The 11,458-nt window shown below is 40.3% G+C and overlaps 1 protein-coding gene across 1 annotated transcript in view; it reads left to right on the top strand.

Annotated features, from left to right (window-relative positions):
• The window catches only part of SATB2 (SATB homeobox 2), a 117,002-nt gene that overhangs the window by 53,372 nt on the left and 52,172 nt on the right, over nt 1-11,458 (top strand). The gene's annotated exons all lie outside the window — the stretch shown is intronic.

Below are 11,458 nucleotides of genomic sequence, written 5' to 3'. Positions count from 1 at the left end.
TGCTGTGTTGTGTTGTATGGAATCTGGATCCCGGTGGAGGATTTGATACCTGATTGTTAGGAGACACTTCTGAATAGCAAGGTGCTGCATGCACTGAAGTAAAGACAGAAATATCCCATTGTTTCTATTTTTCCTGCAAAGAGATTGTTAGTTGGTTAGCAGTGAATGCCTGAAGCAGTAAAAGTATTCTAAGTTCATCCTGTTCTCACCACTGAACTGTCTGATCATGTTCTAATGGTGCACAAAGTGACGTGACAAGCATCCATCATGTGTGGCTTGTTCTTTTAGTCTTCCTTTCCTTTGGGAAGGGACTTAGCTGTGTACTTGAACATTTGTTTTAGTAGGTTGGTTTGGTTTTTTAAAACACACATGTCCTTTGAGCAAGAGTTTAAGCATAATCAGGTTTTCCATGATTCCAGCTGGCTCCTTTGCTCATCAGCCTTGGGAGATTTGCTGTACCCTGTGATAGGTTTTCTCATAGTTTTTCTCTCTTGTTACACCACTGAAAGGCAGATTCATTGTCTGAAAGAAGGCACAGACTTGTTTCTGTGTATGATCCCTTCAGTAGCCAGGAAAATCATAACAGAATTTATAAGCATTATGCAGAAATGGGGTACTGTCATGTCCTGCTTGAGAAACCATTGTATTTTAGTTGTATGAAGATTAGCATCTTTTAAAAAGGGTCTGCTGTCTTTTTCTCTTCAAGGGCTGGCATGCATGGGCTATGAAAGGTTGCTTGTTTAGTTTCCTTAGGGCAGACTAGAAATCTGCATGATAATACCGTAGAGTGTCTGCTGCTTGAGTTAGGAACAAAATTGCATAAAACATCAGAACAAGTTCTGAGGCATCTTGTTTCCTCTGCACATCTGGCTTGTGTGGAACACACCTGTGAGACGCTCATGAATGGGCTGTGCTGCGATTAGCTTTTCATGGGGGAAAAAAAAGAATGTTCTGTGGTAAAATTATGTGTGTCTGGAAAGAAGATTGTTCAGGCAGAAGTGGGGTAACAATGAAGACAAGAAAATGGAGAAGTTGATTTTCACCTACTAAAATGGTTTAGGCTAGAAGTAAAAATGTTGATTGGACATTTTAGTATGTGGTTACCCTCATGCCAAATAAACTGGAGAGTTTCTTTTCTCTCTAAATTGCCATTGTGTGACTCAGAAGTGTTTCTTTTCTCTAAATGGTGTCTCTTAATAAAAGATTTTTATTCAAAGTGCTCTAACATATCCTCTTGGTTAAGAAACAATCAAAGGAAACAAATAGCTTCGAGGTCATCACCGTTTGCTTTTACTTGCCGTTCTAGGAGAACAGAAATGGACTTTTCTTTTTTCTTTTTTTTCTTCTTCTTTTTACAAAACTGGGCAAGGGTGCCAGTTGCAGAGGCACTGGAAGCCCTTAACTGTAGTGATCTTAACTGTAGAGATGCCACTACAGCTTCTGAGTGTTTCTAGCACACTGATGTCTCCCACTTTCTTCCATTCTTGGAGCATTGAATTCTTTATGCTCTTACTGTTTTTTTACTTAGTAAGTGCACAGTTAAATTGTTAAGTGCAGTAAAAGCAGAATGAAACCTCAATCAAAAGGTCAAGGATCCAAACCTGAAGAGTTTGCCAGATAACTCTGTATCTGTGCTATTCAAAGAGACACAGCCAGTCGTTGCTGTTTGGAAGTGTATGTGTGTGTTAGTAGGAGGAGAAAAAGGAAGGTTAAGGTATGTGTGAAGTAAACACAAGCTGCTATAAAGCAGTTCAAGTAGTGTTGATTCATCAACCATATGAGTGGGAGAGAAAACAAAGAGTCTGTGGCAGGTACAGTGGTGCATGGAGAATAAACAGTCTTGCAACTTCAGGGTTGTAGTCTAAACCCCCTGCAAACAGGAAGACTTCTGCACTTCTTTGGGTAGTTTCAATTTCTCATCATCTCTGTTTTCATGATGTTTTGGGTTTTTTCCTGTAGCCAGATATTCCTGCAGGACAGCTCAGTTAGTGTACAAAGTCAGTGACTTGAGTTACATGCTTCAGTCATCATCTACTCCTGCAATAATAATTTTTAAAAAAGACTTCCATGAAGCTGAATGGATGATGCAGCAATCTGATTTTTGGGTTGTAATCTGGATAGAGTGGTTAAAACTGTAACGTAGAGTCTCTGGGGCCAGTACCCATATCCGTGTGTAACTCTAGAGCTGGTTATTAGAAAGTAAAAGCAAAAAGCAATTCACATGAGCTGCGGTAAATGCGAAGTAGGAAGGGTCTTCAAAATAACTTTATTGACGTTGCAAACTAAATGCAGCCTACAGTGTCAAATGTGTTTCCTATTATCTGCTAATGTCTGTTTTAATAAAACAGTGGGAACTAAATGGCCACTTCTTAATCAAAACCATGATTTCCTAAGCATAAGCTATGTGATTCTGTTACAAATTGCTGCATACAGATCTCCTAGGTCAAACTTTTTTCCTTTCTCATAGAAATAAATAAACAGTAAATTAATTATGCACTCTGGAAGATCAAAGTAATTACAAGCAAAGCCAGGCAAAAATAAAAAGTTCTCTGGGAGAAAAAAAAAGCAAAGCATCACGTTGCTGAGTATATAGTTAATGTTTAAATAAATATGAGGTGAACAATCAATAATTTGATATCATTAGGAGCAGATGGAGAAGCTGTACACAAGTGGAACTATTTCAAATCTCAATGTGCATTCTGTTGAGCTCACTGAAAAGACAACTAAGCTATTTATGCATGTAATCTGAAAAAAGTTTTCAGCTAGTTTAGCTCAGCATGGCAATTTTGGCTTGTGTCATGATGATGCTAGAATAAAATTCTGCTTGAATTTTTTTCCTGCCCCACCCCAGCCCCTTAAGGTTTTAAGACATTCACAGTTTACTTAGTGGCACAAGAGTTAGTACACAGACAGACTTGGCAGTTGGCTGGTGTGAGGATGGTGGCTTTTTGTCTTCTCCTGGCTCTGAGCCTACAACCTGGGATATGTGTGAGAACACGAGAGAGTTTATAACAGGATGGTCCTCTCTTTCCGGTCGGGATGGGATATGCGTATATATGTGAAGGAGAGCTTATATTAACATAGTTCTAATGGAACGTGTACAGTAGCTGGGGAACAAAAAGCTTAGCAGTTCTTTTGTGGACTTTCTCTTCCCTTCATGGCTGTCTGTAGTCACCTGAGGTGGTAATTAAGATCTCTAGTTTGTATTGTAATTTTGTTCAGAATACACATCATGAATTAAGGGATATGCGTATATATGTGAAGGAGAGCTTATATTAACATAGTTCTAATGGAACGTGTACAGTAGCTGGGGAACAAAAAGCTTAGCAGTTCTTTTGTGGACTTTCTCTTCCCTTCATGGCTGTCTGTAGTCACCTGAGGTGGTAATTAAGATCTCTAGTTTGTATTGTAATTTTGTTCAGAATACACATCATGAATTAATTTAATATTACTATGTGAAGCCTTTCAAAAACTTTTTATTTATTTTGCCTTTTGAGGAATGCAAGGTGTTTACTTTAATAGAGTTGTGCATACACGACAGGGTTTAAATATGTTCAAACTTACCTCAGTGAAGAATCAGAGGTCCCCTTTTTTAATAAAGGATACGTACTAACTGATGACAAGTATAGAGCAATGGCCTAGCCCAGAGATTCTCAAACTGTTGTTCTCCCGCCCACTCCCATGAGGATGTTCCTTTCAATCTGAGAAATGCTTATCTGGTTTCTCTAGATGCTGAACTTTCTGAGGCTGGGAGAAGGTATTCAACGTTGTTGAAATGCAGAATTTTAGTGATTGTTTAAAAGGCTTGCATTGATTCTTAATGTGATTGACAAACAGATACAGAACGAAAAATAACACACACACAGTTACATACATGTATGTACTTGTATGTATGGAGAGAAGTATTTGAGAACGTGGCCATGCAATTCAGGTTATTGTCAAGGGATCAAGCCCTTACCAGTTACCTACTCATTGTCCAGTCTCTTGGGTTCACAGCATTTAGGATATTTTTTAGCTTTCTTTCTCAATAGATATTACACTTCTAAGTGTCATGTTTTCTCTTTTTATCAGAAGGACTATCATCATATCAGAATTCTTTAACCGAATTTCTTAACTGGTGTGAATATTTTCATTTTGCCTGATGACACAACTTAGCTTGGTGGGACGAAGCTAGGAAGGCAGCGGGAAGAAATAAATACATTGTGAACTTAAAAATAAAAAGACGGGGTTTTTTTGTCTGCGTATGAAGAATACTTCGTCTTTGCTTCTGCCATCAGTGTCTGTCAAAATACAGCTTTCTGTGGACGTGAGTTTTGAGACTGTGGCTGTCTTAAAATTTTTATGGAATGATGAGGCTTTTCAGTTTAAAGGAGGACTCCGTTATTTCTATTTTCACAGATCAAGACTGTAAGAAAAAGCTTTCATAGCTTCCTTAAATTGAGAATCTGCTTTGGCTGCTTTTTGACTTTTCAGATACTACTGAATTGTTGTTTGTGTGCTGTTTTATTCTTGAAATTGTGTTTGCTTACTTCCCAGAATGGATGGGCAGAGCAATCTGTGTCTCTTTTAATGTGTTCTAGAGGTCCTTGTAGGCTGGGAGAGGTTAGAAGCAGGGCTCAGAAGGGCTCTCAGCTCTCTTACTTTCAGGCTGAAGGAACCAAGGATGTGGCACAGTGATAATGCCAGTGTGAGTCTGGGAACATTGTCATTGTGTGCTTTGAGGAAGAGTTTTTAATTGTTCCTCTGAAGCAGATGTTGTGGAATGTTCATGGAAAGGCACAGCAGATCTTTCCCAAATGGTGTTTCTAACTTTTAAAGATATCCTATTTGTCGATACATACGCATGTGTTTATCTCTGTCTGTGTCACTAGAGGGGTTTATAGATATGATGGATGTATGCAGAAATGTGAAGTTTTTTAAAAAAAATACATTTCTTGTCTTGTTTGATTATTAGTTGTGGCTCCAGCACCAAAGCAGGGTTGTTCAGGTCAGCTGTGAGGCTTTTGACATTCCTGTAATTTTTCCTTGGCTTACTTTTACACTCCTAACTGTGTATTCATTTCACTAAAAATAGGATTTTCCCCACTTTTCTATAGATAAAGGAAGGAAAATAACATCATTCACAGGCAAGCGTGTCAGCATCTAGGTAACATACCTGACCTGAAGATGATCGCTGACTCAAAGACTCTTAGCCTGTGGCCTGCTGTGCTGTTTCATGAGGATGCTGTTCATCAGTTGGCACCGCTGATGAGGGAAAAGTGCATCTCTCCTCAAATATAAGTTATGAGTGTCAAGACTGAGCAAGAGTTATAGACTCTTTGACTGCTGTTTTCCCCACCCACACTAGCATTTTGCATTTCAGCATTGTCCCTGATGCTAAGTGTCAGTTTGGGGGATTTGTGCATGTGTATTGTTAAAAAACAATTTGCCCACTGCAGCGTGTTCTAGGAGGGTATGAGTTGTGGCCCTCTTGGCTATTCCTCTCTGTAAAGAGAATTAAAACGCGCCCTTTGGGTTTATTTTTTACCGAAGTGTAACTTTTATCTGAAGTAAATGCATATGTGAATTTCAGCTTTGCCGAATGTCTTTCATGACTTCTGGCTGTTATGAAGCAGAGGCTTTCACTGCTAGCAGTGCCTTTGCCGTGGCAGTGGGGTACATGCAGCAGCTGAATGCCATCGCCTGCACCTGTGTCTGGCTGGAGCTGCAGCCATGGCTGCTGTAGAGAACATAGGTCAGTACAATAAAAGTTGGAAACCCTTCTGTAGAGAAACTGCCTACCCACTTGTCCCTGACATGCTGACCCAACCTGCTCAAATAATATCACTCAGCTTCACTCTTAAAATGTCTCCCATTCGCAGTACGGTGCTTTTCTTAGTGAGGACCATTTGTATGCTGAGGCTGGGACTTCTGCCCAGCTGCTTTTGAACTCCTAGTCAAGAATGGTTGTCTTCATTTTCTAAAAGGCAGAGACATTTTTGTTTTAATCTGCAGAATCTCAAAATTCATTTTCTTACATATTTTAAAAAATGTATTTGTGTGCTGCCAAACAGCAGCAGGTTAGCTCAAAACAAAGGAACCTTTCAAAAGTAAGCATTAGTGGAGATTAGTGTGAAATAGGAAGATAACTTGAAGCTTAGGTGCAGGCATAAGCTTTCCTGGTGTGAAAGCTGCAGTGTGGCTGTCTGTGATCCCATGGATTTCATAGACTATGTAACTCTGAGAACAGAATTGTATTCTGCTCACTTGAAGTGTCTGAAGAGTTCGTATCTCTGCCTTAATGATGTTTGTGCTCTGTCTCCTTCCTTTCACCATACTTGATGTTAGGAGTCAGGAAGACACACATGTATCTCCTGGAGGGATTGCACAATTGACTGAGTAGTCTAGGAGGTTTGCAGCTTCCTTTTGAGGTGCCCACAAAAGGTTAGTATTTCTGTCACAGTAGTTTGACAGGAAGGGAGGTATTTTTGTATTAGATGAGAACATTAGTCCATTCTGTGTTTCTGTCAGACAGCTCTAAGTAATGTTATCCCTGCTTCTCCTTTCCATTTCACCTGACCAATATTCACGCATTAGACTAGGTGGTCACTAAAGCCCCTTCAGCGTAATGCTTTTCTCTCCAAATGAATCTGGCATGTCCTATTGAAAACAAGGTTAATGTGATTATGAAGAACTGAGTTGATACTTCTATGTGTCCTCTTGAACCTGTACAGTAACCAAAAATAATCTAAAAATAAGATAATGATGCTTGTCTTCTGACAAGCATCTTTGGAAGCAGTGCAGTCCAGGGACATCCATGGGAAGAATATGACTTACTACGTTTAAGTAGAACTGACAGAAGACATGTTAGAATCTCTGTGTCTCAAGGGATGACTTGAATCTAGTCTTGAGGATGAGGAAATGAGAAGGTCAGCTGCACAAAGAGAGTCACCAATGTTAGTACACCCTGCTGCTCGGTTCACCTGAGACTAGTGCTGGTTAAAGGCTCACTTTTAATGATGCTTCTAAGTAAAAATCTAGTGATTTGTGCCTTGGTGGAAACTGAATGATTTGCAATACAACAAAGAACAGACAATGGCCTTTCCTGTTTTCCATTAGGCTTGGATAAAGACCTTTGCTACCCACAGCCAGCAGCCAGTTTCTCTATGTACTTTATAGCTATTGTGAGGCTATGTGCTATCCTGCAGGAGTAGAGGAAGGGAAAGGTTTTAAAAGTTCCAAGTTCTTGCCAAGTCTGCATCTCCAGTAAACCTGCTTTTTCTCCAGTCCTGGCTGCAGGAACAAGTGGCTCAGGCAGAAATCAGTCAGTAAAGTCAGTGAATGACTTTGGGTAAATATGAAGATTAGATGTTGAATGAAAATGGGACTCCTCAGACCAGCCCTTTGCAGTGAAGTGGTTAAGTGGGCTGTGATTAAAAGAAAAAAGTAATTATCCTAATTATAGATTAAAAGATACAGAATTGCCACTTTCAAAGCACCTCCTGTGCTCTGGAGTGGTTCTGTTATTTTCAAAGTGGTAGTTCATCATGATGCAGCACATGCAGGAAGGCACCCTCTGGGTGTAGTGCAGCAGCCCTGGCTCTCCGAGGCCAAGGGTGGTGCTGTGCTGGAGAGCGCTTTGGCTGCCAAGCGCGGCTCCAAAGTTCAGGTCTTGCTCCAGCGAGCAGGATGGTGCTGAGCCAGGAGAAATCCTGGGAACCTTTCTGTCTCAAGCTTAGTGCAGGGTATACCAGAGTTCACAGAACTGTCCCTGCTTGGCTATGACATCTGCTAAAAATGTCTTTTATGATCACCAGGTTTTAAATAATAAAACGAAGAAGCATTGGAGAACAGCCCTGGGTGGTGACATCCTGTCACAATTGAAGCATGGCAATTCTGCCAGCTAGTAACTTATTACAAAACATTTCTTTACCAGCTTCTTCCTGCGCTGGGGCAAAGTGCCTGTATGCCTGTGGGACTGAAAAGTTCCGGACATGCTGGGTCATGGATGCTGGTGGGTCCAGTGTGTCCCCACTGCAGGGCGGTGCTGAGAGATGTGTTGCGCTCTTGCTCTCCCTGCTGCATCCATTATTGTACGTAGGAATTTGGTCTCCAATGCTGTCAGTCAATTCAGTGCCACTCATAATCCCTAAATGCCCCACAGGCTGTTTGTCAGAATGTTCCTATTAACAACTCAGTGCAAATAAAGTGTGAGGGGAAGGGAAGGTGGAGGAATAAATCTTATTTTAAAACTTTTGAGCTGGTTTTATTTTAAGTGGAAAGTTGCATGCAGACCACCCCAAGCTATTGTGCTACGGACTGCGTCAGCTGCTTGACTGTGCAACGGAGATTTGGGTAGAGGTTAAGAACATCACACAGGGGAAGGGTGCACTGAATTCCTTTTGTGCTGTGTTCAGAAAGTTTCTAACTTGGTATGGATTTGAAATACATTGACACACATGGTAATCATTATAGGACAAGAACGGAACATTGAAATATGACAATTTTTTGCTCCCATTCTGAGCATTATGTTGGTTTCTGACTGTCTTGTGGAGGTAGTAACATGTTGTAGGGAGGTGCAGAAAAATGAAGGGCAGATGCTATTCCAGAGTGCTCTGAGAGGTAATTGTTGAGCTCAGCCCCAGTACCTGTTGCCCAGACACAGGTCTCTGCCTACCTAGTGAAGGGTGGGTAGCTTTGTGGTATGACAGTACTGTTGTACTTGGTTTAAATGAGCTCTTCAAGCAAAGAACTGCGGAATCATGCAGTGCAATGCAGAGAGAAAAGGAAAACACTGCAGAGTCTTTTGCTGTGGTCACACCACAGATGGAGATAGGTAACAGCCTCCTGAACCAGCTTTTGTTTAACTAGCACAGGCATTACTTGCACAAGTTTTATCAGCAGTACTCGAATGTAGACAGCACATGTCCATGGCACCCCTTCCTTTCCAGTTTAAGGTCCTGCTGCTCTGCCCTCACTGCTTTATATTCCAATTAGTATATTCAAGTACCAGCCAGTTCGTATAGGAGTACAAGAGCAATTTGAGTGGAACAATAGCCGACGAGGGAAGGATAAGGGAAGGACCGTAATTGTGTGTGAACATGGAAAATGGAGGATGCAAGTGGAAAACCCTTGTCTCTGGAAGATCTGAGGCAGAACATTGGTGTCACAGCAGCTTTGTGGCTCCTGTATCCCCTTTTTCTTAGAGCATTGCTGGAAAGCTGGCCTGCCTCCCAGGACAGTGCGAGTCTCCATCTCAGGGTTGTCTCAGTTTTGTTCCTGCCCAGGTCCACAGAGCCCACAGAGTCTGTAGCTACCCAAGAGCAACAGGGAATCAGATATGGGCAATGTGCTAGAGAAGGAAGGAGTCTTAGGGAGTTGAGCAATGCACATTTTTTCCATCCAGCGTAACTGTTAAGGGTAACCTTTTATTATTGAAGTGGTTGGAGTGACTAAAATCTGGTTTGTTTATAGGGAGTACATGCATGGCTGTATAATCTAATATTATCGAGAAAGGAAACTGATAATAAGGGGAAAATACACCTATGGAAGCAAGTCAGGTGATGTCTCTGTGTAATTCCAAGTAGCACAGCAGAGATTAACAGCCTGGCAGCCTTTTCATCTGAAACTTAATTTTTATAGGGGTTTATAACTTGGCACTGAAGTTAGGAGTGGGTGGAAACTTGGCAAATGTGGTTCAGCCCAGAAAGTGAATGTTATTTATATTTATTTCTCACCAAGTTTTCAAAAACACTTGGTTACTGTTTTTGTGCGGTAACAAGCAGTAATTTGTTGGTTTCAGTGACTTATTCCCTGTGTGCTTCTTAAACTACAAATAGTTCAGAACTTATTTCAGCTTTTCTGAAACTCCTAGTAGAATAACTCTAGATTTCCAGGGTTGTAAATTATGTAGCAGGATGCTGCAAGTATTTCATGTACACTAAGCAACATCTTTATTCTACTTATACCTGCCAAGTAGCTACTGCACCTTTGGAATAATTATGTTTGGTTTTGGTGGCAACTGTGTGTATTTAATGGCATTACTCAGGTGCAGGCTTAGTGCAGAGAGACTGAGGAGGCAATATGCGTACAGCCATGTGGGCTCTGAATTGTCTGTGTCACAGAACATGGTCTGTCTGTGGCATCGCAGCTCCTTTTACTCCCCTGCCCACACATGACATCTCTGTATCAATGCCAGGTTTATCTCCAGAATTAGCTCCACTTGTATTTCATACTGTGCATTGATTTCATGTCTGTTCCTAAACCCAGAGAATGGCTGTATAGGGATTTCTGTACTTAATTTCAGGGAGGCCTACTGACATTGTGAGGAGCAGCTTTTGAACAGGGATTTTCAATACTTTCAGCAAACTGAAGTACTGCATTATGTGTCTGACAGCCTGTAACACAGCAAAACGATCATTTGCTGACAATAGTGTTTGTGTGTCACACATGTTGCATTGCATTTCATAGTTTAAATACACTGCACAAATAAGCACTAATTTGGAAATTCTGTTGGTTTGAAACATGGACTTTTGTGGAAAAACTGAATTAATAGTTTTTTTAGAAATTAATTTTTATTTAGAAAGTTTTTTGAAAGCAATTTTTGAGAAGGTTAAAGATGTTGTGGGATTTACCCTTAAAAGAATGGGGAGAGCAAGTTCAAATTTCTTATCAGGAAATCCTGGGTATCAGTTCACCTAGTTGTAAAATTCAGTACTTGTGATGTTCTAGAGTGACAGTTCTAAAGACAGTAACTGTGTATTTGTGTGTGTTCAGGGCATGACTCTCTCTCCAGTGAGAATTCCACTCTCTCTGTCTCAGATTAACTCTGGAAGGTGAAGAGAGTTGTCTTTCTCTTTAGGAGGAAACAGAGCAAGTCATCAGTAAACTGTCACTCTGAGTATTGACTGTGCAAAGCTTCAAAGCTTTATATAGATTAAGTTTTTAAATAGAGTTCAAAACCTGGTACAGTTGTTAATCATTGCACAAGTTATAATAATATTATGGTATTTCTGTAATAAATCCAAACCTATTATTTGCTGAGAGCAATACAGGGACGAGGTAGTAATTTTCTAGTGGTATGATATACATCCCTGAACACTTTTGTATCAGATCAATATAGAAGTGCCTATCCAATCGCATGTGGCGAGGCTCACAGAACCTGCAACCTACTGTAAGACTTGTGATTACTTAAAGGTGTTTAAGTAGGAGTTATATTTATGTACTTTCTAAACTTCATTGCCTATTTCAAATACAAGTTTTAGAGGAAATTTAGTTTTATCATATATGCGTTTAGTTTTGCAGCTACATGAAAAAAGTACTGTGATATTGCTGACATTAGATATTTGACGGGGATAATATGTATCAGTATATAAAATTACTGCATATGCATTTTGTGTGTACTGTTTCAATTTTGTAACGTGGTGCCGCTTAGGGATCACAGGTCTTTGTTGTGATCAGCAAAGGTTTTTTGAAGAGA

The sequence above is a fragment of the Acanthisitta chloris genome, unplaced genomic scaffold (assembly GCF_000695815.1).
Source record: "Acanthisitta chloris isolate BGI_N310 unplaced genomic scaffold, ASM69581v1 scaffold1995, whole genome shotgun sequence".
In the NCBI taxonomy this organism is placed as follows: Eukaryota; Metazoa; Chordata; class Aves; order Passeriformes; family Acanthisittidae; genus Acanthisitta; species Acanthisitta chloris.
The sequence above is the reverse complement of the archived record's forward strand: the minus strand, read 5'-3'. Positions and strand labels throughout refer to the sequence as shown.